General features: G+C 38.6%; 1 protein-coding gene, 1 long non-coding RNA gene and 1 pseudogene across 3 annotated transcripts in view; 1 reads left to right on the top strand and 2 right to left on the bottom strand.

Moving 5' to 3' along the window:
* The window catches only part of OCA2 (OCA2 melanosomal transmembrane protein), a 433,117-nt gene that overhangs the window by 363,558 nt on the left and 44,594 nt on the right, over positions 1–24,965 (top strand). The window lies entirely within an intron of this gene.
* LOC119871181 lies at positions 15–8,619 on the bottom strand. Its single transcript, XR_005356888.1, has 3 exons — positions 8,181–8,619; positions 2,117–2,233; positions 15–313 (listed from the first exon to the last, which is right to left on the bottom strand). It is a non-coding gene; the product is annotated as an uncharacterized LOC119871181 (long non-coding RNA).
* LOC102155939 lies at positions 14,217–16,048 on the bottom strand (annotated as a pseudogene).

Raw genomic sequence — 24,965 nt, forward strand, 5'->3', positions numbered from 1 at the left:
CAAAGGCAGGCGCCAAACCGCTGTGCCACCCAGGGATCCCATAAGTAAATATTTTTTTAAAATGTTGGCTTTGGCATCCAGATGCACTGTTTGTGTAGTGATTACTGAAGGGACATCTTGAATCATCTTGAATGGGCCTACTGCTTTTTGTATGTTTATTTTGATGCCCAAAGATTTTTTTTTCTTCGAATCAATAAGACAGGATCAGGAAGACTTCCCTAATTTGAAGAGGGGTAGAGAGATTACTTTACAGTCTTTCCTTCCTCACTGAGGACATCTCAGTCTTCGGTGTTCATTTCTCTGTCATAACTTCCTGCAACATAAAGGTTCTTTTAAGTCATGGTTACACAGAAAATTTTAGATAGAAGGCCAAATTGAGGATAAGGTCATATTACATTAAAAAACAAAAACATCTCTCCTACTGTCAAACTTTGTTGTACCATGGAGGAGAAAATATCACCCCAGATTGGGCATTTGTTATTGCACATGGGTCTTGGTATCAGGATGGAGCTCATCAAAGCCCCTTGTCAGCCTGTTGTGAACCGAACTGCTGGCCACAGCTTGGCCTTTCATCTTCTCCAAAGTCCTCTTCTCTGGCCTCGGCTCCCATCTCAAAAGACTTTTGCATCTTTTTTTCTTAACCCAGTTAGTCATTAATTTAAACAAAACTTTTTTTAATTTTTGCTTTTTAATGCTTGCTCTGGCAATGGGGGATGTCTATAGTCCTGTCCTCCACCACTACACACCCCCAGGTCTGCACACCCCCTGTGGGCTAGCATGCCCTCCCTGTCCTTCAGTAGACTGCCATTCTCAAGGAAACTTCCAGGCAGAGAGCTCACCCTGGCTGGCCACCCTGCAGGGTGCCATTTCAGTCAAGCCTGGGCAAGAGAGTCAGGAACTAATCTAGCCTCTGAGTACTCCTGATGGACACCTGGGACACTCCTAGGAGAGCCCCTGTGTTCTGGTCACCCCTCAGTCTATCACTGTTGTCACTTCATCCTACTTTTCAGCTGCTTTTTTATCAGGTTTATCATAGGCTGATTCCCTCTTATTCTGAAAAATATTTTTTTTCACTGAAGGTTAATCTCATCTTGAATATTATTACCCACTCCCAAACCAAATGTAACAAATGAAACTTGAACCATTTCATTTTTGTCCCAGAAACTTAAACTAAAACTTCATCATCCAAGGTAATGAAGGTGAATATTAGATTCCTTCCAAAGGGTGAGAATATTCTCAATAAGTATGAATGGTTTCTCTGTCTGGTTTGAGTTTCTGAAAGTACATAATACCCATGTCCTAGAAGAGAACCTAGATGCCCAGCTAGAAGACAGGACAATTTCAAGGGATCTCTGAGGGTTCTGATGTCCAAATACCATAGCTCTGAATTGCTGTTGATCCACATGAACTAAAGGTTGAAATTCCATCATTAGAGTTATCCCTTAGATCAAAGCTATTCTACATTAGGGTAATATGAAGAGATAAAATGAAGAGGCACACAGTGTTTCACACACAGTTGGTACTCAGCAAATATTTGCTGAATGACTAAAGAGAAATAATAATAGAGCTAATAATTATTGAGTGTGAAGTGTATTTTCCCCCTGGTTCCTCCTTGTGAAAGTAGGAGAATCCTCCCCATTCCCTGAGGAAAACACCCAGAGAAGGGTGTTGGGCCCTGATCAGTGGGGTCACTGGGCCCAGCACTCTGGCCCTAACACTTGAAATTAGGTCATTCAGAAGCAGAGGGAGATAGGAAACTTTGATGAGGAGTAGGGGAAGCATGGGGATCCAGGCCTGCTTTGCCTGGTGTTTGCTCTTTGAGGCATTTTTTTATACAGTTTGGTACTACTAGTTGTTGCTTCCAAAGTGAGGTTAAGAAATGTCTGCAATAGAAAAAAAATGTCTACAATAGTTGAGAAAGGGATATGCTTTTGATGTTGACAGATGATGCTTTTCACATGACTCTTCTTTTAGCTCTATTAAAAATGTTGGGGGAAACTGATACTCAGGAGGACCTGCCCCACCTGGCACTATAGCAAGTGCCCAGAATGTGCTACTTCCAAAAATCCCCAGACATCACAATGGCCCATTGTCAGATGAGGAAGCTGATACTCACAGTGGATAGAACTTGTTCATGGCCTTTCAGTGGCAAATGGCAGGGCTGGGATCTTCATAGCTCTGTCTGCCTCAAGTGCAAACTCTTTCTGCCACACTGTGCTTCTTCCCATAGATGCTTTGGAAACACATGTATTAGTGGAAAATAATTAGTATGGATGTTCACGACTTGGTGATGTTCCAATAAATTTGTTTATTTAAATGTTGCCCATTCTTCAACCCAGGATGCAGATAGATGTGTGCATCAGCAGAGCTCATGGTCCTGTGGAACCACTGATGGCTTGGAGTATCTTTGTCCTTTCTGCCAGTACATAATCAGGTTAAGGATAGTATACAAGCAGTAAAGATTAAAGAACTCAATTAAGATACTGGAGAAGGCACAAAAAAATGCATCTTTAGGGCAAGTACTGATTTTTTTTCTTAAATAGGAAAATGCAAGTGGATTGAAGTTCATTCTACAGCGTTATAAATTTTATAAGTGAAACACTCCTAAAGGCTATATCCCTGTCATTTCTGAAGTTCCTCTTCTAGTTTAAGCAGTGATGTATATGGAGATGTTGCTGCCAAGAGTAGCAACAAGAGCATGCAATGTTGGAGCCCTGTGGAAAGTTTAACAAAGAGGCAATGCTTCCAGGCAGAGGTCTGCTTTCAGCAACCACTCTTCTCTCAGATCTGGGAAACTAGACCTGGTTCAAATTTCTAAAAGAGCTCCTTGAAGGCCATGGGAAAGCAGAGAGACAGTTGTTGAAGAGATGAGACTGGTCCAGGGTGGAGTATTAGCTGAAAGACAGCAATGGTGAGGGATAGGCAGCCAACTACCTTGTGATGAATTAGTGATGTGGACAAAGGAGGGGGAAGAAGAGGACATTCAAAGAGGCTTCTGACTTTGTAGCTTGAGAAACTGGGTCAATAGCAGTGTCATTTATTGAGACAGGAGAGCTCTAATGATAGATAAGTGAATTTATTTTTATTTTTTTTAATTTTTATTTATTTATGGTAGTCACAGAGAGAGAGAGAGAGAGGCAGAGACATAGGCAGAGGGAGAAGCAGGCTCCATGCACCGAGAGCCCGACATGGGACTCGATCCCGGGTCTCCAGGATTGCGCCCTGGGCCAAAGGTGGGCGCTAAACCGCTGGGCCACCCAGGGATCCCGATAAATGACTTTAAATGGCAAGTGATGCAGGGCAAATTAACAAGGCAGGAAACAACAAATGTTGGAGAGGATGCGGAGAAAAGGGAACCCTCCTACACTGTTGGTGGGAATGTGAACTGGTGCAGCCACTCTGGAAAACTGTGTGGAGGTTCCTCAAAGAGTTAAAAATAGACCTGCCCTACGACCCAGCAATTGCACTGTTGGGGATTTACCCCAAAGATACAAATGCAATGAAACGCCGGGACACCTGCACCCCGATGTTTCTAGCAGCAATGGCCACGATAGCCAAACTGTGGAAGGAGCCTCGGTGTCCATCGAAAGATGAATGGATAAAGAAGATGTGATTTATGTATACAATGGAATATTACTCAGCTATTAGAAATGACAAATACCCACCATTTGCTTCAACGTGGATGGACCTGGAGGGTATTATGCTGAGTGAAGTAAGTCAGTCGGAGAAGGACAAACATTATATGTTCTCATTCATTTGGGGAATATAAATAATAGTGAAAGGGAATATAAGGGAAGGGAGAAGAAATGTGTGGGAAATATCAGAAAGGGAGACAGAACGTAAAGACTGCTAACTCTGGGAAAGGAACTAGGGGTGGTAGAAGGGGAGGAGGGCGGGGGGTGGGAGTGAATGGGTGACGGGCACTGGGGGTTATTCTGTATGTTGATAAATTGAACACCAATAAAAAATAAATTTAAAAAAATGACTTTAAATGGCTTGAAAGTTCAGCCAAAAATAAACACATAAGAATTTGTCGAAAACAGTTATTGTTAAAGGCTAGTCCATTCTGAAGAATGTTGTCTCTGTAAATTACGTAAAATACCACCTCAGATGAGGGCTCGGTGCTATGTGGAGCACAACAGTCTGAGGTAATGGAAATGTCTTAATTTAAACTCATTTTGCCCAGAGTGAAGTTTTTCCTAGGCACCAGTAAATCCAATGGGAGGTGGCATTATCTTGCATTAGGTTAAAGTTCAGTCACTCTCCTGAATAAAATGAAAGGAAGCACCTCAATAGTTAAGCTAGAAACTAACTCCCCTGTGCAACATTTCCATCTGCTTTCCAATGCCATAGAAATGGTCTGCTCTGCCCTCTTTCTCAAAACAGTATATGAACTGCCTGAAAAAGTTGTTTTCAAGCTATATAATCTGAAAAGAATTAGCAATTGAAGAGACAAAACTACTAAAGTAGGCAGTTGTGCTGAGGACAAAGAACACATTTATGTTTTCATTGATCTTCTGAAATATGCCCTTCTGTGTGGAGCTCAAGGTAAAATTGGCACTTCAAGGATGTAGGCACTTCAACAAGAATGGAGTCTTAGGACCATATTATTTATAAATACATTTTCTACATCATCACTTGGAAGTGACAATATATATTTAAATATGTCCCTGTGTATAGTTTCCTTTTATTTTTTTTTATTTTTTATTTTTTTTTTATAGTTTCCTTTTAAGTTTCTGGCTCTATAGCGCACTTTCTTTTACGTAACATTCAGGGTGATATGGTGATGGACTCACTTTTCCTGAACTGAACCTGAACAGAATGAGGAAGAACCATGTGTAAAAGTTCACCTCTAAATTTCCAGCTCCAGAACTCACTGTTCTGGAACCCTCACATTTAGTCCCCCAGAGCTTCCTCAATCTGAGTATGGTTTCCTCATATGCCTCTTGGGTGAATGAGCTGCATGCCTTCCACATAGTGGAGCAGTGGATTCTCCTCCAGACACTTACAGGTCTGACACGTAGAAACACCAGGAGACAGAACTACCCCAAGCTGCTGGACTCACATTCATGGAATTTCTTGGAGGAACACAGAAACTTAGGTACCTGGTACAAAGTATGTGCAGGAACTGGCTTGTGAGAGCTGATTGTTAAATTTTCAGGATTTTTGCCACCCACTTGTTAAACGTAGTTGTTATTAAAAATTGAGTTATGTAAACTTAGGTTAAGTATACTAAAACAAAAGTAATAAATATTCAAAAAGCATATCTTCTAATTAGTTTACTACGTTTTGCTATTTCTTTGTCCTTGAGGTTATTTATATTGTTTGATCTGTATGGTAGAAATATTATATAACAGTGCTGCAGTGATCCCTTCCCAGCTCCATGTTTAGTGACATCACATTTGTGCTTGAAATTACTCATGGTGGGAGTATTAACACGACTTATTTTTATCAGTACTCTTAGTGTATAAGGAGGATATTTTCTCTCTTGAAAAGCTTGGTGTATAAATCCTTATGCACTAAAAATCATGCTTTGTCATTTTAGAGTACAGTACTAACTTCTAATATAATTTCTAGTATTAAAAACATCTACCATTTGCTGAGTGGCTGCTTTGCTCCAGGCTCTGTATCAGGCACTGACCTGCATTATCTCATTTTTTACCTGTTACAATGGAAACCTGGATCCCTTCATTTAGATATTAAAGGTCCCTTCCGGAGGTGGAAGGGGAAGTGGGCGGGGGGTGGGGGTGACTGGGTGACATGCACTGAGGGGGGTACTTGATGGGATGAGCACTGGATGCTATTCTATATGTTGGCAAATTGAACACCAATAAAAATAAATTTATATATGTAAAAAATAAAGGTCCCTTCCATCCATTTGCTTGCTATAAAATTCCTTTTAGTTCTCTATTTCTTTCAGACTTAATCCTCAGTCTGTATGTTAAAATGCAACAAAGCTAGCGGTCCAGAAATGGTGGTGGCCTTGTGACTCTTGCTGCACCTCCTTTGATGTTGCAGTCACAGCATGCTGTGCTCCTCCACTGTCCTGTGGAGGAGACCTTATGGAAAACAGCTTAGAAATGAATGGCAAGGCAGGAGATGCAGCTTCAAGCAGTGAGGGTCAAGGGAAATCTGACCTTGAGAGACTTTCACATTTGTTGAAGTTGGCATGGACCCCACCATTTCCAAGACAGGGTAGATGAAGCTACTAAGTCAATACTTCAAACAATTGCCCATATTTTGTTTATGTTTCTGGTATTTAAACATGGCAGCAATAGCCCCATTCTTGAATCAGCATGGAGATGAGGAAAATGTGTGGAATTCTAAATTGTTTTCTTAACCTACAAAGGATAGGTGCTGTCAGTGCAACTAGAGCATGAAGAATGGTATGGCTGCTCAGCAAAGGGGATTGGTTTTGTGATTCCCTCTCAACACCAAATGGGTACTTGAGGCTGGGCAGGGTGTAACCACAGTACTTTCTGTGGATTCTGTGTAAATAAGTGGTTGTTAGGCTGTTCTGTGTGAGTTTCAGATGTCCCAGCACAGCATGCCCAGAGCATCCCAAGGGTGGGCCAACCCTGGCCAGCAGAGACTGCTTTGTGAGCAAGGGTGGTTTCCTGGAAGCTGATGGAGGTTTAACCAGTACTTGCTGACACATACAGGGATGGGAAGTTGTCCTTTTACCTCCACTTTCATTAATACTGAATGAAAAAGGGAACTTTCCTGTTATATTGGTGTACACAAGCATCAAGTCTAAGGTGCCAGCGTGTGTTCTGGGTAGAGCTATCTAGTTGTCAGGATGCTGAGGCGAATCTGCTCTCTTAACCAGCTACACTCCAAAGCAGATGGTTTCCCATAGGAAGAATATAGTTTGGAGATCATGTTATCCAATATAAAACAAGTTATAGTTCACATGTCATAGGTTGAAGATAACAAAAGTGTAAGCTTCTATAGGAATTTAAGGTAGTAAAAGGGGAAAAAAAGTCAGAATGCATGTGCCCCAGAGAGAGTCAGCTGGTGTGGACCTCCCCACAGCACCCTCTGGTTTGGTAATTGCCCAGGACCTGTCCTGAGGCAGGCTGTCATCATAGCAGTGGCCTCTGCTCAAACACAATGCCTGTGGTCCACACTGCAACTCAGGATGGCGGCTGGCCATGCCTCTAAAAGGTGACCAGCCACCTGGTGTCTTTCTGGTTTTCAGAGGGTTCCCAGTGCAGAGCTTCTGTGTCCAGAAGCTTCTGTGTCTGAGCTTTCCGCACACGTGGCTTTTGTTCCTCCTCCTGCAAGCAGGCTTTTTGAAGGTCTGACCTACTAAGCAAAGATCTTCCTTCCTTGGGGAGGAATTTCTCTAGAAAACTAGCAGAGTCCTGGCCCCCAGAACCCCCTTATTTTATTGATGAATCCCCCAGGTCTACCTGATATACTTGTATCTGACTAACCTCCAGCTTTCATGGCCACTTCTGAGTTCTTTTTCCAGGAACTCTCCAGCCCCACAAAACCAATGAAAGAAAATGGTCATGGAAGGCATGTGGGAGGCCCAGACTGAGGGTACTTCCCCAGCTCACTCACCCATGGCCTTTTCAGCTCTACTAGAAAGCCCGGTTCCATGATAAGTAGTAAGCACACACTGCCCCTTTCACCTGCCCCTTTAGTATTTAGAAGGACAACAGATGTATATTATTCAATGTTGTATATATTTCTGGGAGTTTAAGCCAAGGCTTTCTGTTGCTTTTTCTGGATGCATATAGTGTAATCATATAGTCCATTGAGCTCAGAGGCACAGCCCTGCTGGGAGCTGTGGCCCTGACTAGGCTTTTCCTTGACATTGTTTTCAATAATGACATTGACTGAATCATTAGATAATGATATGAACTCATAAAAACACATCTGGCACATAGTAATAAGCATTATGCAAGAAATGTGTAATTCTTAGAGCTGGAACACTGAGAATCAAAGGTCAGATAATCCGCACAAACAAGAGGCTTATCTCATGCTTGTTTTGCTTCCTGCTACTATCCTCAAGGCACTCATAGACAGCCCTAAGAGAAACAGTGCATGGAAAGGGAGTATAATCACACCTCAATGATGGGGCCTCATCCTTGCCAGGTCCCCCTCTCTCTACATTCAGTGTATTCCGCAGCCCCACCATGTATGGTGTGGGGTGCCAGAAGCTTACTCACCAAGTGTGTGGCAGTGATGAAATGTGGCAGTGTGTCTTCTTTCTTGAGTGCTGCAGAGGGTCTCAGAGCCTATGGGTGGGTACATCCACTCATGCAGCCCACAAGAGCCCGTTCAACAATGATGCCACAGTCCATAAGAAAGGATAAACAAAGGATGAGGCTCTCTTAGAATGAGCCAGAACTTGTGCTATGTAGGGTTGCCTCTCAGGCAGACCCGTCCATCCTGTAAAATGATGTAGAAATGTACAGATTCAGCTATTCCTATTCTTACCACCTTTGATTTCAGGATGCTGTGCTTCAGTGAAACTTGTTTGTCCTGGAGCATTTCAAGGTCTTCCTTTCCTGGAGGTGGAACAGTCACTGCTGAGTTGAAGGTGTATCTGTGTAGTGAAACCATCTTGTCCACTATGGAGGAACTCTACTGGTGTCAGAATCACAGGAACAGGAAGATCTGAGGGAATGTTTTGCTGAAAAGTGAGATGGGAACATGGGGAGGGCTTTTTCACAGTGTAGGCACAGAGTTCTGCCTCCACACCAAATCTGCTAACTTGACTGTGTTCCTGGCTTTCCATCTTTTTATGTAGTTCCTCTTTCCCAGGACACAGAGGACTGACAGGTTACAGTAAACCATGAAAGCTCTTTGAGTGAATGAAAAAATGAGTTAATGAGCACATGAGCATGAAGGACTGAATGATACAGTATCTGAGGTGATTTCCTGCTCTCAAATTCTATGATTCTATGCATGGAAGAATTAAAGCAAGGACTCATAGCAAATCTTCATAGCTAAATAAAAATCTCATAAAAGTTATTTCAGTAAAAAAGCAGCAAATTGAATTGGGATTTTATTTTTAAAACCAAATCTTGACCATCTTGACAGGAGAAAATCTCCAGCTAAGATTCATCTGCAATTATTTTTTTTTAAATGATGGAAAACTGTTTTCACATTATTTATTTATTTTTTTTGCTAGGTCAGCTCATCATTCTTATTAGTTGGGCATTGTAAACATCCCTGGTATAGATAACATTGTTGTTGTCAGATTTTAGCAGTAGTTTACTGAACACTCATAAGATACCACATAGATAATTTGCTATTAGCTTTATACTTTCAAAACCTGGCTGAGTTACACACAGTCTTAAATTTTTGGTCCCATTGGAAGAATGGTTCCACATTACAGGATGCCAGCTTTGAGTATCAGAGCCCACTGTGCTATATTATTTTTTTTAATTTTTATTTATTTATGATAGTCACAGAGAGAGAGAGAGAGAGAGAGAGAGGCAGAGACATAGGCAGAGGGAGAAGCAGGCTCCATGCACCAGGAGCCCGACGTGGGATTCGATCCTGGGTCTCCACGATCACGCCCTGAGCCAAAGGCAAGCGCTAAACCGCTGCACCACCCAGGGATCCCTGATCTGTGCTATATTAGTCAGTCCATTAGTTCTATCATGGTTCTGCTTCACTCAAGGCTGGTTAGATAAGAGATAAAGCAGCATTGTCAGTGATTATAAGAATGAGATTCACAGTATTGTAAATAGTCCTGGGGAGCTGTCAGACCTGCAGATACCAGGACTGCCTAATGCCCTGGAAGCTCCTCCTCTGAGAGCTATGCTGGACACCAGTGCACTCAGCCAAAGAGCCACCTGGGACTTCAATGTGAACATAGGCTAGCACAGGGCACCTCTCTTCTGCTCTGCCATCCTCTCCAGCCTTTATTCCGCAGAGCAGACACTACTCCTCTTCTGAATTTAGAGGAACCCAGCCAAGTTTTATTGGGCCACTGGAGATTCAGAAATAAATTAGTTTCTTTCCTTGGTGTACAGGGACTTGCACTATTATAAAGAAAGACAGGTAGACTCCAGTGTGATTACATACCAGCATACAATAGAGATGTATTTTTTCAATGAGAGTTTTTTTCAATGAGTTTGGACAAATATATATAGTCATGTAACTACCATCTTAGTTGAGACAATATTTCTCCCCAAGGTTCCCTGGCACCCCTTTATTTTCTTTCTTTTTTTTATGAATTTATTTGTTATTGGTGTTCAATTTGCCAACATATAGAATAACGCCCAGTGCTCATCCCGTCAAGTGCCCACCTCAGTGCCCGTCACCCACTCACCCCCAGCCCCACCCACCTCCCCTTCCACCACCCCTAGTTCGTTTCCCAGAGTTAGGAGTCTCTCATGTTCTGTCTCCCTTTGTGATATTTTCCACTCATTTTTTTCTCCTTTCCCCTTTATTCCCTTTCACTATTTTTTATATTCCCCAAATGAATGAGACCATATAATGTTTGTCCTTCTCCGATTGACTTATTTCACTCAGCATAATACCCTCCAGTTCCATCCACGTCGAAGCAAATGGTGGGTATTTGTTGTTTCTAATGGGGGACAATGGAATATTACCCCTTTATTTTCAATTCCTTCTCCCCTCTACTGGTAAGAACTCATCTGATTTCTGTCCCCATAGTGTTTCATTGTGTTTTGAGTTTTTGTTGTTTGTTTCAGCTTAGAAGTATAAACATTTTTTAAATATTTATTTTAGAGTTGTTTTAGGTTCACAGCAAAATTGAGAGGAATGTCTTCACTCAAGCACAGCTTCCCCCATTATTAAAACCCTTCACCAGAGCAGTGCATTTGTTATATTGATGAACCTGCATTGATACATCATTATCACCCAAAGTCCATAGTCTACCTTAAGGGCCACTCTTGTTATTGTACATTGTATGAGTTTAGACAAAATTATGTGTCATATGTCCATCATTATATTATAGTATTAGACAGAGTATTTTTCACTGCCCTAAAAAATCTCTATCATTGCCTCACCCCAATCCCTGGCAACCACTAGTCTTTTTACTGTGCATGGTGTTCCTTTTCCCAGAATGTACTATAGTAGGAATCACACAGCATGTAGCTTTTTCAGTTTGGCTTCTTTCATTTGGAATAAGCATTTAAGTCTCTTCCATGTCTTTTCATGGCTTGATAGCTCATTTCTTTTTAACACTGAATAATATTACATTGTCTGGATGTACCACAGCTTGTTTATCCATTCACCTACTGAGAGACATCTTCCAGGTTTTGACAAGTATGAATAAAGCTGCTGTAAACATCCATGTGCACATTTTTGTGTGGATGTAAGTTTTCAGTTCCTTTGGGTAAATAACCAAGGAGGGCAATGGCTAGATTTTATGGTAACAGTATGTCTGGCTTTGTAAGAAGTTGCTAAACTATCTTTCAAAGTGGCTGCACTGTTTTGCATTTCCACCAACAGTGAATGAGAGTTTCTGTCGTTCCACACCCTCACCAGCATTTGGTGTTGTCATGTGTTGGATTTTAGTCTAACAGGTGTGTAGTGGTATGTCATATTTGCTTTAATTTGCATTTCCCTAATGACATCTGATATGGAGCATAGTTTTATATGCTTATTTGCCATCTGCATATCTTCTTTGGTAAGGTGTTGTGCCTCACAATTTTACTTTTTTCAGAATCTTAAAGAAATGGAATCTAGATCCTTCACTTCACATAATGCTTTTGAGATTCAACCATGTTCTTGCACTTATCAGTAGTTAAGTGTCTTTTAACTACTGAGTAGTAGTCCATTACATAGATGTACAGTTAGCTCAGAGGTGTTTGTGTGCATGTATGTTTTCATTTCTCTTGGAAAAATACTTAGCAATAGAATTGCATGGCCATGTGGTTTGCATACATTTAACTTTTTGGAATTGCTGTATAATTTTGAATTCTGCCATTAATATATGAGAGTTCTAAATAGATTTGATTTTTAGCCATTCTGACATATGTGTAGTGGTAGGTGATTTGAATTTACATTTCACTAATGATTAATGATGTTGAACATGTTTTTTATCTGTTTATGTCCTTTGGTGAAGTATCTATTAAGATACTTTTAAAAATTGGATTATTTTCCTATTGTTAAGTTTTGAGAGGTTTTTATATTCTTAAGATGCAAGTTCTTTTTCACATATGTGACATGCTAAATTTTCTTATCTTTTCATTTTCATAGTAGCATCTTTTTATTTTTTGTGGGTCATGCTTTTTGTGTTGTATCTTAAAAATCTCTGCTTAGCACAAGGTCACAGATTTTTTTCTCTTAGATGTCCTTCTGTAAGTTTTACATTTTATCTCTGGGCCTATGATCCATTTTGAGTTTGTTTTTGTGTATGGTATGAGGAATGAGTAAATATTCATTTTTGTGACATATACAGCATCATTTTATTGAAAACACAATAATTTTTACACTAAGTCACTTTGGCACTTTTGTTAAAAATAAAACAAAAAAGACTATCCATACATTTAATATGTGATCCAAGAAATATGACAGCCAGAGTAGGTTTTGATAAGCTTCTATGTATATTTGAAGGAACCACCATACTATTTTACATAACAACTGCACTGTTCACTTTACATTCCCACCTACAGTGCATAAAGGTTCCAATTTCTTTACATCCTTGCCAGCACTTGCTATTTTCTTGTTGCTAATTTATTTATTTTTGATAGTGATCATCTTTATACATGTGAAGTGATTATCTCGTGATTTTGATTTACATTTCAATGATTATTGATGATGTTGAGCATCATTTTATATGCTTGTTGGCCATTCGTATATTTTCTTTGGAAAAATGTCTAAGTTTTTAGTGTATTCTTAAATATGGGTGTTTGTCTTTTTGTTGTTAGTTTGTAGTAGTTATTTATATTCTGTATATTCATCCTTGATAATATATGGTTAGAAGATATTTTCTGTTCTGTAGTTTGTCCATTTTTGCTTCTGTTACCTGTGCTTTTGATGTCATTTGCAATAAATGATTACAAAACCTAACATCATAAAGCTTTTTCCCTGCTTTTTTTTTCTAGGAGTTATATAGTTTTAGGTCTTACATATATAAGTCTTTAATTTGATATAACTTTTGTATATGGTATGAAGGGTCCAAATTCGTTCCTTTGCAATTGGATGTCTAGTTTTCTAAGCACCATTTGTTGAAGAGACTATCCTTTCCCCATTATGTAGCCTTTGGACCATTTCCAAAGATCATTTGATCAGAGGCTTATTTTTGGGCTCTTTAATCTTTAGTCTATTCATTGGTCTATATGTCTGTCTTTATGCCAATGCCAACATTGTTTTGATTAATTACTGTGGCTTTGTAGTATGTCTTAAAATCAAGATGTGTTAGTCCTTTTTCTTTTCTTTCTCAAAATTATTTTGGCTCTGAGATTCCATATGAATTTCAGGGTATTTTTTCCTATTTTTAAAAAAATGCCATTAGGCTTTTTTTTTTTTTTATAATTGTTTTTTTTTTAAAGTCTTTTTTTTTAATTTTTTTCATTTATTTATGATAGTCACACAGAGAGAGAGAGAGAGAGGCAGAGACATAGGCAGAGGGAGAAGCAGGCTCCATGCACCGGGAGCCTGACGTGGGATTCGATCCCGGGTCTCCAGGATCGCGCCCTGGGCCAAAGGCAGGCGCTAAACCACTGTGCCACCCAGGGATCCCGCCATTAGGCTTTTGATAGAGATTGCATTGAATTTGTAGATCACTTTTGGTAGTCTGGACATTTTCACAACATTAATTGTAGCCCAGGAACACCAGATTTCTTTCCACTTATTTGTATCTTCTTTATTTCCACATTATTTTGTAGTTTTCTGTGTACAAATCTTTCACCTTCTTGGATAAGTATATTTCTGAGTATTTTATTATCTTCTGATGCTATTGTAAGTGAAATTGGGGAATTGATTTCATAATTTCCTTTCCTGATTGCTCATTATTAGTGTATAGAAATGCAAGTGATTTTTTTTTTATATACTACAAAGTTAGGGATCTTTATTCAGACAGTAAAGCACAGCAAAGTGGGAGGGCTATGCTGTCTCCATGGCAACAGAAAGTCTCCACTAAATGTAAGGCCCATAAATATAAGGCCCTTGGCTTTTATCAGGCAGACTCTTCCTGGTTCAGGAGAAACGTATTTTAACTTGATGAGAACAAAACTAGGCAGCCTGGCTATAGTGCAGAAGGGTGGCTGGCTGTTTGGTCAGTTCTTCTGGAAGTGTTTAGTGAGTATGTCCAGCAGCTCCTGCTTCTTCAACCCGCCCTTCAGCCCATACACCCTGCAGGCTTCCTTCAGTATGGGCACAGTGAGCTTACCCAGCGTGCCCTTGTTGACATGGGCCCTCAGCTCCTCTTCAGATAACTCCATCTTGGGCCTTTTGCTTCCAAGACCTTCATCATCTTGTTTCTGCTTGGGAGCTTTTCCTTCAGGACTGTAATCTGGTGGGTAGACAAGCTCCTTAAACTCATTCACCAGGGAGCCCAGTCTTTTATCTATTGCTTCAATCTTAGGCAGTGTCAGATCCTCCACCTGCTCGGGGTCCGTCAAATCCAAAGCCAACACCTCCAGGTTCCTGAAGTGTTGCTGCAGCACTGGGTTCTCAAAGCTGTCACTTCTGTAATTGAATCAGAGCTTCTGAACAATAGCCTTCATCTTGTCTATCTGCTCTGGGTTCGCCATGACTTTTTCAGTAAAGGGCACCTTGCGTTTATAGTCAGCATAGGGTAAGAAGACAAGCTGAAAGCCTGGGGGTGTCACATGAATTTTCTGGTCATCCAGCTCCTCTTCTTATGGCAACAAGGCCACAAAATAAGGAGGGATGTTCCGACGGGGTGTGTGGGGGGGATGTATCTGCACACTGCCATGACCTTCTCCAGACACTTGGTGAGCAGAGCAATAAACAGGGTTGAACTCCCATTCACCAAGGACTCTTCAGGGTACACGAACAGGGAGGGCCTCAGGTAATGGTGCTTCTTCAGCATTATCAAGGGCTTGAAACTGTTGAGAATCAAACATCGTTCATCAAAGAGTTTCAGCTCTTCTGTTTCCTCTTTCTCTAGTACAATCTGATGATTCCCATAGTTCTGAGACCTCTTGGTATCGCTAGGCAGAAGCAAACTGCCCGTATTTACATTAAATGTCCGTGTTTTGGATTTCACTGGTTCATTGGTCTCCTGGTAAAGCCTCACTGGAGGAGGTCTGACAGCCTTCTGGACCATATTATAAATGCTGACAGTGAGTGCAGTATCTTTGCTGAGCTTAAGCTTCAACCTGCAGAGAACACGCTTCCAGGTCTCCTTGGCATGAACCTTCCTCAACAGGTCTTCTAGCTTGCTCAGTTCATCAAAGTGAACCCCTAGGTCCTTATCCTCTGCTATGCTGATGATATCTCAGTAGAATAAGGATATGTCAAAGCCCCCACATTTCTTCAAGTGCATCAAATCCAAGAAGATACCTGTGTCATGGAGATCCCCAGCTTTGATCCTTGCCCTGCTAGCTTTGGCACTGTCATTGCCATGAGGGTCATCTTCATTGGTGAACATCATGATCCTCTTACGGCTCATCTTGACCTGGACATCGCTAAAGAGGTTGGCACAGACACAGCACTTCACTTAGTGAGTAGTCAGATCCATGGCCAATTCGGTCTTGGAAATGTTTTCCCCCCCTCCCCCTTAAACTGGTCAAGCTCAAGCACTCGTTTAGCACCTGGATTATCCATCTCCTGTAAGACGTAAATATTTTTGAAATTCACTGAATTTCTATCCTTCTCAGTACCATGGAACACCACTGCCAAGAGATCTTGATTACTGCTTATGATCTTATTGGTATACACACTCTGGGTACACTGGATGCTTATGTCAAAAGGAGTCAGTTCAACTTCACCCTGAGATTCAAACATGGCCCTAGAACCATCAACCAAAAAAAATCAAACTATCTCTTCCTAAATATGTATATCCTCCACTGGCTTCAAGGCCCTCTTCTTGCTCTTCTTCTTCATTGCCCTCGCTTTTGTAATAAGACTCCCAGCCTGACATATTGTTTATTGCTCACTGAGGCACAAGGAAGAGATCAATTTCTGCAAGTGACTTTTGCATGTGGATTTTGTATCCTGCAACTTTCCTGAATTCATTTATTAATTCTAACAGGTGTGTGTGTGTGTGTGTGTGTATGTGTGTGTGTAAGTGTAGACTTGTAGACTTTTGAGTTCTTTATGTATACGATTATGTCATCATGATAATCATGACATCATCCTGAACAGAGATAATTTTACTTCTTGCTTTCCAACTTAGATGCCTTTTATTCCTTTTCTTGCATAATTACTTTGTCTAGGAGGACTTCTAGTACTATGTTGAATACAAGTGCTTAAAGAAAGGATCTTTGTTTGATTCCTGATCTTAAAGGGAAAGTCTTTAGTTTTTCAGCATTGATTATGATGTTATCTGTGGACTTCTTATATATGGCCATTATTATGCTGAGGTAATTTTCTTCTTAATCAGTTGAAAATCCTTATCATGAAAGAGTATTGAATTTTGTCAAATGCTTTTTCTGCATCAGCTGAGATGATAGTGTTTTTTCCCCTTTATTCTGTTAATGTAGTATATTACATTGATTATAATGCAATTTTTGTATACTAAACAATCCTTACATTCCAGGAATAAATCCCATTAGTTATGGTGTAAAATGCTATTACTATGTTGCTGAATTTGGTTTGCTAGCATTTTATGGAGAATTTTTGTATCAATATTTACCAGGGCTAATTGGTCTCCTGTTTTCTTTTCTTGTAATATTTTCATTTGATTTTGGTATCAGGTTAATTCTGGGCCTCCCAAAGTTGGATTGGTAATGTTCCCTCTTCATTTTTTTTTTTTTGGATGAGTTGACCAGTATTGATGTTAATTCTTCCTTAAATGTTCAGTAAAATTCTCCAGCAAAACCATCAGGCCAAGGGCTTTGTTGGGAGGTTTTTGATTAATGATTCAATCTACTTTCTAGTGATAGATCTCTTCAATTTTTGTCTTCATTATTTAGTCTTTAGATTGTATATTTATATAAATTTAATTAGTTTTCCTAGGTTATCTAATTTGTTGGTTTATAAGTATCTTTGGTAGTTTCTTATCCTTTTAATTATTGTAGGATCGATTTTAATGTGTCGTCTTTCATTTCTGATCTTTAAAATTTGAATCTTCTCTCTTTTTAATCTTACTTTTTGATATATTCTTTTATTGGACTTCAATTTACCAATATATAGTATAACACTCAGTGCTCATCCAATCAAGCACCCTCCTCACTACCCATCACCCAGTTACTCCAACCCCCACCCAAATCCCCTTTTGCAACCTTTTGTTCATTTCCCAGAGTTAGGAGTCTCTCATGGTTTGTCTCTAATTTTTCCCAATCAGCTCCCCTCCTTTCCCTTAAAATCCCTTTAACTATTTCTTATATTCCCCGTATGAATGAAACCATATAATGTATGTCCTTCTCTGATTGACTTACTTCACTCAGCATAATACCCTCCAGTTCCATCCACGTTGAAGCAAATGATGTGTATTCATCATTTCTAATGGCTGAGGAATATTCCATTGTATATGTATGGTATATATATATATATATATATATATATATATCATATCTTCTTTATTCATTTATCTTTTGATGGACACCGAGACTCCTTCCACAGTTTGGCTATTGTGGACATTGCAGTTATAAACATTGGGGTGCAGGTGTCTCGGTTCTTCACTGCATCTGTATCTTTGGGTTAAATCCCCAGTAGTGCAATTTCTGGGTTGTAGGGCAGTATTTTTAACTCTTTGAGGAACCTCCACACAGTTTTCCAGAGTGGCTGTACCAGTTCACATTCCTACCAACAGTGCAAGAGGGTTCCCCTTTCTCCACATCCTCTCCAACATTTGTTATTTCCTGTCTTGTGAATTTTCCCCATTCTCACTGGTGTGAGGTGGTATCTCATTATGGTTTTGATTTGTATTTCCCTGATGGCAAGTGATGCAGAGCATTTTCTCATATGCATGTTTTTAATCTTAGTTGAGCTAAGGGTTGTCAGTTCTGTTGATCTTGTAAAAAGTTTGCTCTTAGTTTTATTGATTTTTTCTGTTGTTTTTCTCCTTATTTCATTTGTTTGTGATTTAATTTTATTATTTTCTTCTTTCTGCTATTTATGTTTGTTCTTCTTTTTTTCTAGTTCCATGAGGTGTAAAATCTATTTGTTAATTTAAGATCTTTGTTCTATTTTAATGTACTTTAAACTGCCTTCTTAGTGCTTTTATTGCATCCCATAAGTTTTGGTATATTGCATTTTCATTTTCATTGTTTCAACACATTTTCTTTTTTGTGTGTGTAGCCAGCCACATTTTTAAAAATTGTAGTATAATTAATATACAGTGTTATGTTAGCTTCAGATGTACAACATACTGATTCAGCAATTCTATACACTTCTCTGCACATCAAGATAAGTATACTCTTGATCCTTTTATCTATTTTACCCTTCCTCCCACCCATATTCCCTCTGGCAACTATCTGTTCTCTCTATTTAAGAGTCTGTTTATTCTTTTATCTCTTTTTTCTTTGTATGTTTTGTTTCTTAAATTCCACATGAGTGAAATCATATATTTGTCTTTCTCCGACTGACTTACTTCACTTAATGTTATATACATTCCAGTTCCATCCATGTTGTTGCAAATGGCAAGATTTCATTCTTTATTATGGCTGAATAATATTCCATTGTATATATGTACCAACTCTTCTTTATCCATTTATCTATGGATAGCCATATCTTGGCTATTATAAATAATGTAGCAATAAACATAGGGGTGCATATGTCTTTTTGAATTAGTGTTTTCATTTTTGGGGGGTGAACACCCAGTAGTGGAATTACTGGATCATATGGTATTTCTATTTTTAATTATTTGAGGAGCCTCCATACTATTTTCTACAGTGACTACACCAATTTGCATTCCAACCAACAGTGAACAAGGGTTAATTTTTCACCACATATTAGCAAACACTTATTTCTTATGTTTTTTGTTTTAGCCATTCTGACAAGTGTAAGGTATATATCATTGTTGTTTTAATTTGCATTTCTCTAATCATTTGTGATGTTGAGCATCTTTTCATATGTCTGTTGGCCATCTGAATGTTTTCTTTGGAATAATGTCTATTCAGGTCCTCTGCCCATTTTTTAACAAATGATGCTGGGAAAACTGGATAGTAACATGCAACACTGGGCCACTTTCTTATGCCACACACAAAAATAAACCCTAAGTGAATTAAAGATGTAATATGAGATCTGAAATTATAAAACTTCTAGAAGAAAACATAGGCAGTAATTTCTTTGACATTAAGTATAGAAATATTTTTCTAGATATGTCTGCTCAGGCAAGGGAAACAAATGCAAAATTACTCTATTCGGGGCACCTGGATGACTCAGTGATTAAGCGTCTGCCTTTGGCTCAGGTCCTGATCTTGGGGTCGTGGGATAGAGTCCCTCATCATGCTCCCTTCAGGGAACCTGCTTCTCACTCTGCCTGTTTCTGCCTTTCCTTGTGTGTCTCGAATGAATGAGTGAATGAATGAATGAATGAATGAATGAATAAAATCTTTTAAAAAAATTACTCTGTTTTAACTACATCAAAATCAAGCTGAGTGGGAGAAGATACTTGCAAATATATTTGCTGAGGGGGTGAATATAGAGAATATATAAAGAACTTACATCATTCAACACCAAAAAATAAATAATTTGATTTAAAAGTATCAGTGCATTTTCTAATTTTCCCTGTTATTTCTTTTTTGACCTGTTGGTTGTTCAAGAATATGTTGTTAATTTTCATATGCTTATGTATTTCTGTGCTATTGATATTTCATTTCATTCTATTGTAGTCAGAAAAAATCTTTGATATTATCCAATGTCTTCTTAAATTTTTAAGACTTGTGACCTAACATGTGATCTCTCCTAGAGAATGTTCCATGTCACTTGAGAATGATGTCTATTCTCCTTTTATTGGGCAAAGTGTTCTGCATATATATATTAGGTACAATTGGTCAGTAGTGTTAAGTCCTCTCTTTCCTTATTGCTCTTCTGTGTGGTTGATCTATTACTGAAAATGAGATATTGAAATATCCTATCATTATGATGTTACTTTTATTTCTCCCTTTAATTTTGTCAATGTTTACTTCATATATTAGGGTGCTCTGCTGTTAAGTGCATATATAATTGTCACATTTTCTTGGCTAATTTATCTTATAGCATTTTACAGTGTTCTTATTTGTTTTGACAGTTTTTCAGCCTAAAATATTTTTAAAATTGAAGTGAAATAAAAGTTAACCATTTTAAAGTATACAATTGAGCAGCTTTAAGTACATTCATGATATTGTACAAGCATTAACTCTAATTCCAAAATATTTTCGTCATCCCAAAATAAAACTTCATTCTCTTCAAGCATCTGTTCCCCATTTCCCTATTCTCCGAGCCTCTGGCAATCACTAATTTACATTGTCTCTATAGATTTAGGATTTAGGATTCTAGACATTTCCTATGAACAGAATCATACAACATGTGACCTCTTATGTCTGACTTCTTTCACTTAGTGTAATGTTTTTGAGGTGCATCCACATTATACCATATATCAGTACCTCACTTCTTTTTTATGACAGATATTCCACTGTATGTATGTACACAGTTTGTTTATTCATTCATCTATCTATGGACCCTTGTTTCTATAATTTTACTATTGTGAATAATGCTGCTGTAAATATTAGTGTACAAGTATCTGTTCAAGTCTGTGCTTTCAGTTCTTTTGGGTATATGCTCAGAAGTAGAATTACTGGATCATTTGGTAATTCTATATTTAGTTTTTGAAGATCTGCCATTGTTATCTATAGTGGCTGTACAATATTACATTCTCCCTAGTAGCATACAAGGGTCCCAATTTCTCTATATTCTCTCTAATACTACATCTTTTTTTTAAATATAAGAGAATATACATATTGAGTGTGAAGTGGTATCTCGTTGTTTTGATTTGCACTTCTCTAATAATGAGTCATGTTGAATATCTTTACATATGTTTATTGGCCATTTGTATGTATTCTGGGACCAAATGTTCATTCAAGTCCTTTGCCCCTATTGTATTAGAGGTGTTCATCTTTTCTTCGTTAAGCTGTAGGAATTTTTTATATATTTTGGTTATTAATCTCTTATGAGATATATGACTTACAGATATTTTTTCCAATCCACAGGTTGCCTTTCACTCTATTCATTGTGCCATTTGATGCACAGACATTTTAAATTTTGAAGAAGTCTTATTTATTTTTTTCTTTGTTGCCTATGCTTTCGGTGTCATATCTAAGAAACTATTGCCAAGTCCAGTTACTCCCAATGTTTTGTTTTGTTTTTTTCTAATTGGCTTATATTTTTAGATCATATATTTAGGCCTTTATTCCACTTTTGGTTAATTTTTAGTATATGTAAGGTATTCTTCTGCATGAGAATATCCGGTTTATTCAACATCATGTTGTTGAAAGATTTGTCTTTTCCCACTCAATGGTCTTCATGCCTTTGCTGAAATCATTTGACCATATATGTAAGGGTTTATTTCTGGGTTCTGTTTCTTTTTTTTTTTTTTTTTTTTTTTTTTTTCTGTTTCTTTATATACTTTGTGATCTGAAAATTGAATATGTGAGAAGACAGCCACCTCTCCCAGTGTTTGTTGACTGACTCCATGCCGGGATAAACCTTCACTAATCAGTCTGACTTGAAGGCTTACTGTCTTCTAAGGCCATTCTGGGCATGCATCACCCCCTGGTTCTGTGTGTATGCTTTTTAAAAATTCTCCCCAACAGAAGGCCACTTTTAAATGCTTCGACTCCCTTGGAGTCTCACCTTTGCTTTTTCTTGGGTCCTAAGCTGTTCAGTTGTATTCCTCTATCAGTAATCTCTTACCCCATGTGTCTTAGAGTCTGTAGTCCCTTGTGGCTTTTAGGAGTTAAATTGCTATTTCCTGCCATTTTCCCTAGCTTGAGACCTGAGCTGTGCCACTTTTAACAATTTGAATTTCAAGGTAGGTGTCATGGAGACCAATCCCTCAGGTAACTCCTAGACATGTTGCAAGTTTCATCCTCTCTACTCTCTCAGATTCATGGAAGGGATCTCCCAAATATATGACACCAGGGAGGCTGTGGAGCAAGTGTGAGTAAAAACACCATAACATTATTTACTGTTTTGAATGTGGCTTTTCCTTGATTGGTTGTTTGCTTTGTTGCCGTAGATCTTTGGCTGACTTCCAAAACTCCTATAAAGTTATTTTGCTTAGGTTTTAGTTCTTTATTCAGTGTTTCTGTGGGAGAACAAGGGCCCATAGCTTCCTAGTGCACCATTTTGCTCTACTTCATTCTTTGTTTAATGGTAGAGAGTGACATTCTATTGTATAGATATACCAAATTTTTATTTATCTATTCATGCACTGATGGACATTTTTGTTGCTCCTGCCTTCTTGCTATTATGAATAGTGATACTGTGATCATGTGTGAATATACATGGGATTTGTTTGAATACCTGTTTTTTGTGTATTAATTCTTTTGTGTACATTCCTAGTTGTGGAATTTCCGATCTCCCTTATTTTTGAAATATATTTTTTGCTTGCTATAAAAGTTTATGTGAACATGTTTTTCTTTCCAGTACTCTAAAAATGCCTCCCATCACCTTTGTGTTTGCATAGTCTGGCAAGAATTCTGCCATAATTTTTGTTTTGTTTTGTTTTTCAGTATATTATGTGGTTGTTTTGTCTGGCTACCTTAAAATATTTCTCTGTTTTTGGTTTTCAGCAGTTTGAATATAATACACGTAAGGTTTGATTTTGGTTGGTTTGTTTTTTAGCATTTATCCAGCACAGTGTTTTCCATGCTCTTTAGATTTATGGTTTGGTATTATTAGTTTGAGATTCTTGGATACTATTGTTTTCTGCCCCATTCTCTTCCCCCGCTCCTACTTCTAGGATTCTAGTTATATACATTAGAAGACTTGTCCTCTAATACTTGGATGCTGGTTATTATTTTCTTTTTTCTCTTCATGTTTCAGTGTGGGTAATTTTTATTTGTTCAGTCTTCAAATTCACTAATTATTTTCTCAGATTTGTCAAGTCTGCTGGTGATCCTGTCAAAGCATTTGCATTGGATTCTTTCTCATAATTTCTATCTCTCCTCTCAAATTACCCATTGATATTGTATGTTCACATTTTCCATTAGACTCCTTATCATGTTAATCTCAGTTATCTAAAATTTCTAATCTGAAAATGTCATGCCTGAGTCTGGCTTCATTAATTGCATCATCTCTTGAGAATGTGTTAGCTTTAGTATAGCTTATTCATATGCTTCAAATTTTTTTGTTGAAAGGTGGATGAAAGAAACTAAGGCAAATATTCATTTATGCTGGAAATGAATACACCTTTTCTGCTGTTAGGCCTTTTGTGTAAGTATTTGATTTGATCTAGTCACTACTTGGCTTGGTGTATATCTTCTTGTTGCTTGATCATCTTCAGGCCCCATAATCCCCAATCCTCTAGTATTATCTTGTGTGTAAGGAGAATTTGATTTGTCAAAGTTTTTTTCAATGTCTTTTCCATCCTCATTTTTAGGTCTTTCCTGTAAACTGAGCTACAGAGAATCTCTCTCCATGGTCTTAATGTACAATACTATTATTCGTAACTCAACACTTATTCACCAGGTAGGAGTATGGTGGGGGTCTTCTTTGTTATTTGCATTAAGCTTTTATTCCTCAAGTAGACATTATGTCTCTGAGACTTAACTGTGTGCCCTTTTAGATTCCTTCCCCTCCCAAGCTGTGCTTCTCAGTCCATTCACTGTTCTTGCCTCACCTCCTAGGTTTATGGCTTTATGTCTGTTCCTTTCCCCTGGTTGAAATGAATTTTCCTTGGTGCCATAGGAGTAGGGTATTGGTTTCATTTTGCCCAGCAGTTGTAGGCTTTGGTCACTGAGGAGATCATGGAGAAAGATCTGGGCCAGGTTTCATTCCTTCCAGCAGGAAGTGCTGATGTCTCTGCTAGGTCAGCACCACAAGGGGTGTTTTCTCAGGACTTGGCCCGTCTTCTTCTGTGAGCACCGGTTGAGGTCCATGGTGAAGAAGCTGCAAGTGAGTATAAAATCCTCTTCAGTCTGAAGTCCCCAATATTTCTATATCTTATTGTCATTTCACATTCTGCTTTTGCCAATTTGTTGAAAGATGTTGACTGAGTTGTTTGTAGTACTGGCTGGCCTGTGTCTGCAAGTGATCACACTCTATCTCTCCTTGCATGTGCATACCTTTCCTTATGCTTCAGGTTGTTAGCTGCTCCAACATCTCAGCTCTATGGAGGTTTGAGAAGTTTTGATTTCAGCTTGTCTGGATCTTTTTTGCTACAAGATTGGGAATGATGCTCTTTTTGCTTTCTTCTAACTGGAAGTCTTTTTTTATTTTATTTTATTTTATTTATTTATTCATGAGAGATACAGAGAGAGAGAGAGAGAGAAGCAGATACACATGCAGGGAGCCCGATCTGGGACTCGATCCCAGGACTCCAGGATCACGCCCCGGGCTGAAGGCAGGTGCTAAATCACTGAGCCACCCAGGGTTTCCCCTAAATGGAAGTCTTGGCATGGAAATTTAACTTTCCAGGATTGGAGTCACTTTGATATATTCATTAAAACAAAGTATACAGTATGGGGAAACACATTCCAAAAAATGACTAAATCCTCTCTTTATAACATTCCAGTAATTCATCTTCACATATATTTTCCAGAATGACTTTCACTTTTGGGTCCTGTTTTCATACTGTGCTTCTCACCTAGAATGCTCACCCATATCCTCCCAGAACACCAGTAACAGCTCATTGTTTAAAGTCCAGTTTGAAAAACACCTTCTTAATAAAATATTCATAGCTCATCACAGCA

Source organism: Canis lupus, chromosome 3, assembly GCF_011100685.1.
Source record: "Canis lupus familiaris isolate Mischka breed German Shepherd chromosome 3, alternate assembly UU_Cfam_GSD_1.0, whole genome shotgun sequence".
NCBI classification, from domain to species: domain Eukaryota; kingdom Metazoa; phylum Chordata; class Mammalia; order Carnivora; family Canidae; genus Canis; species Canis lupus.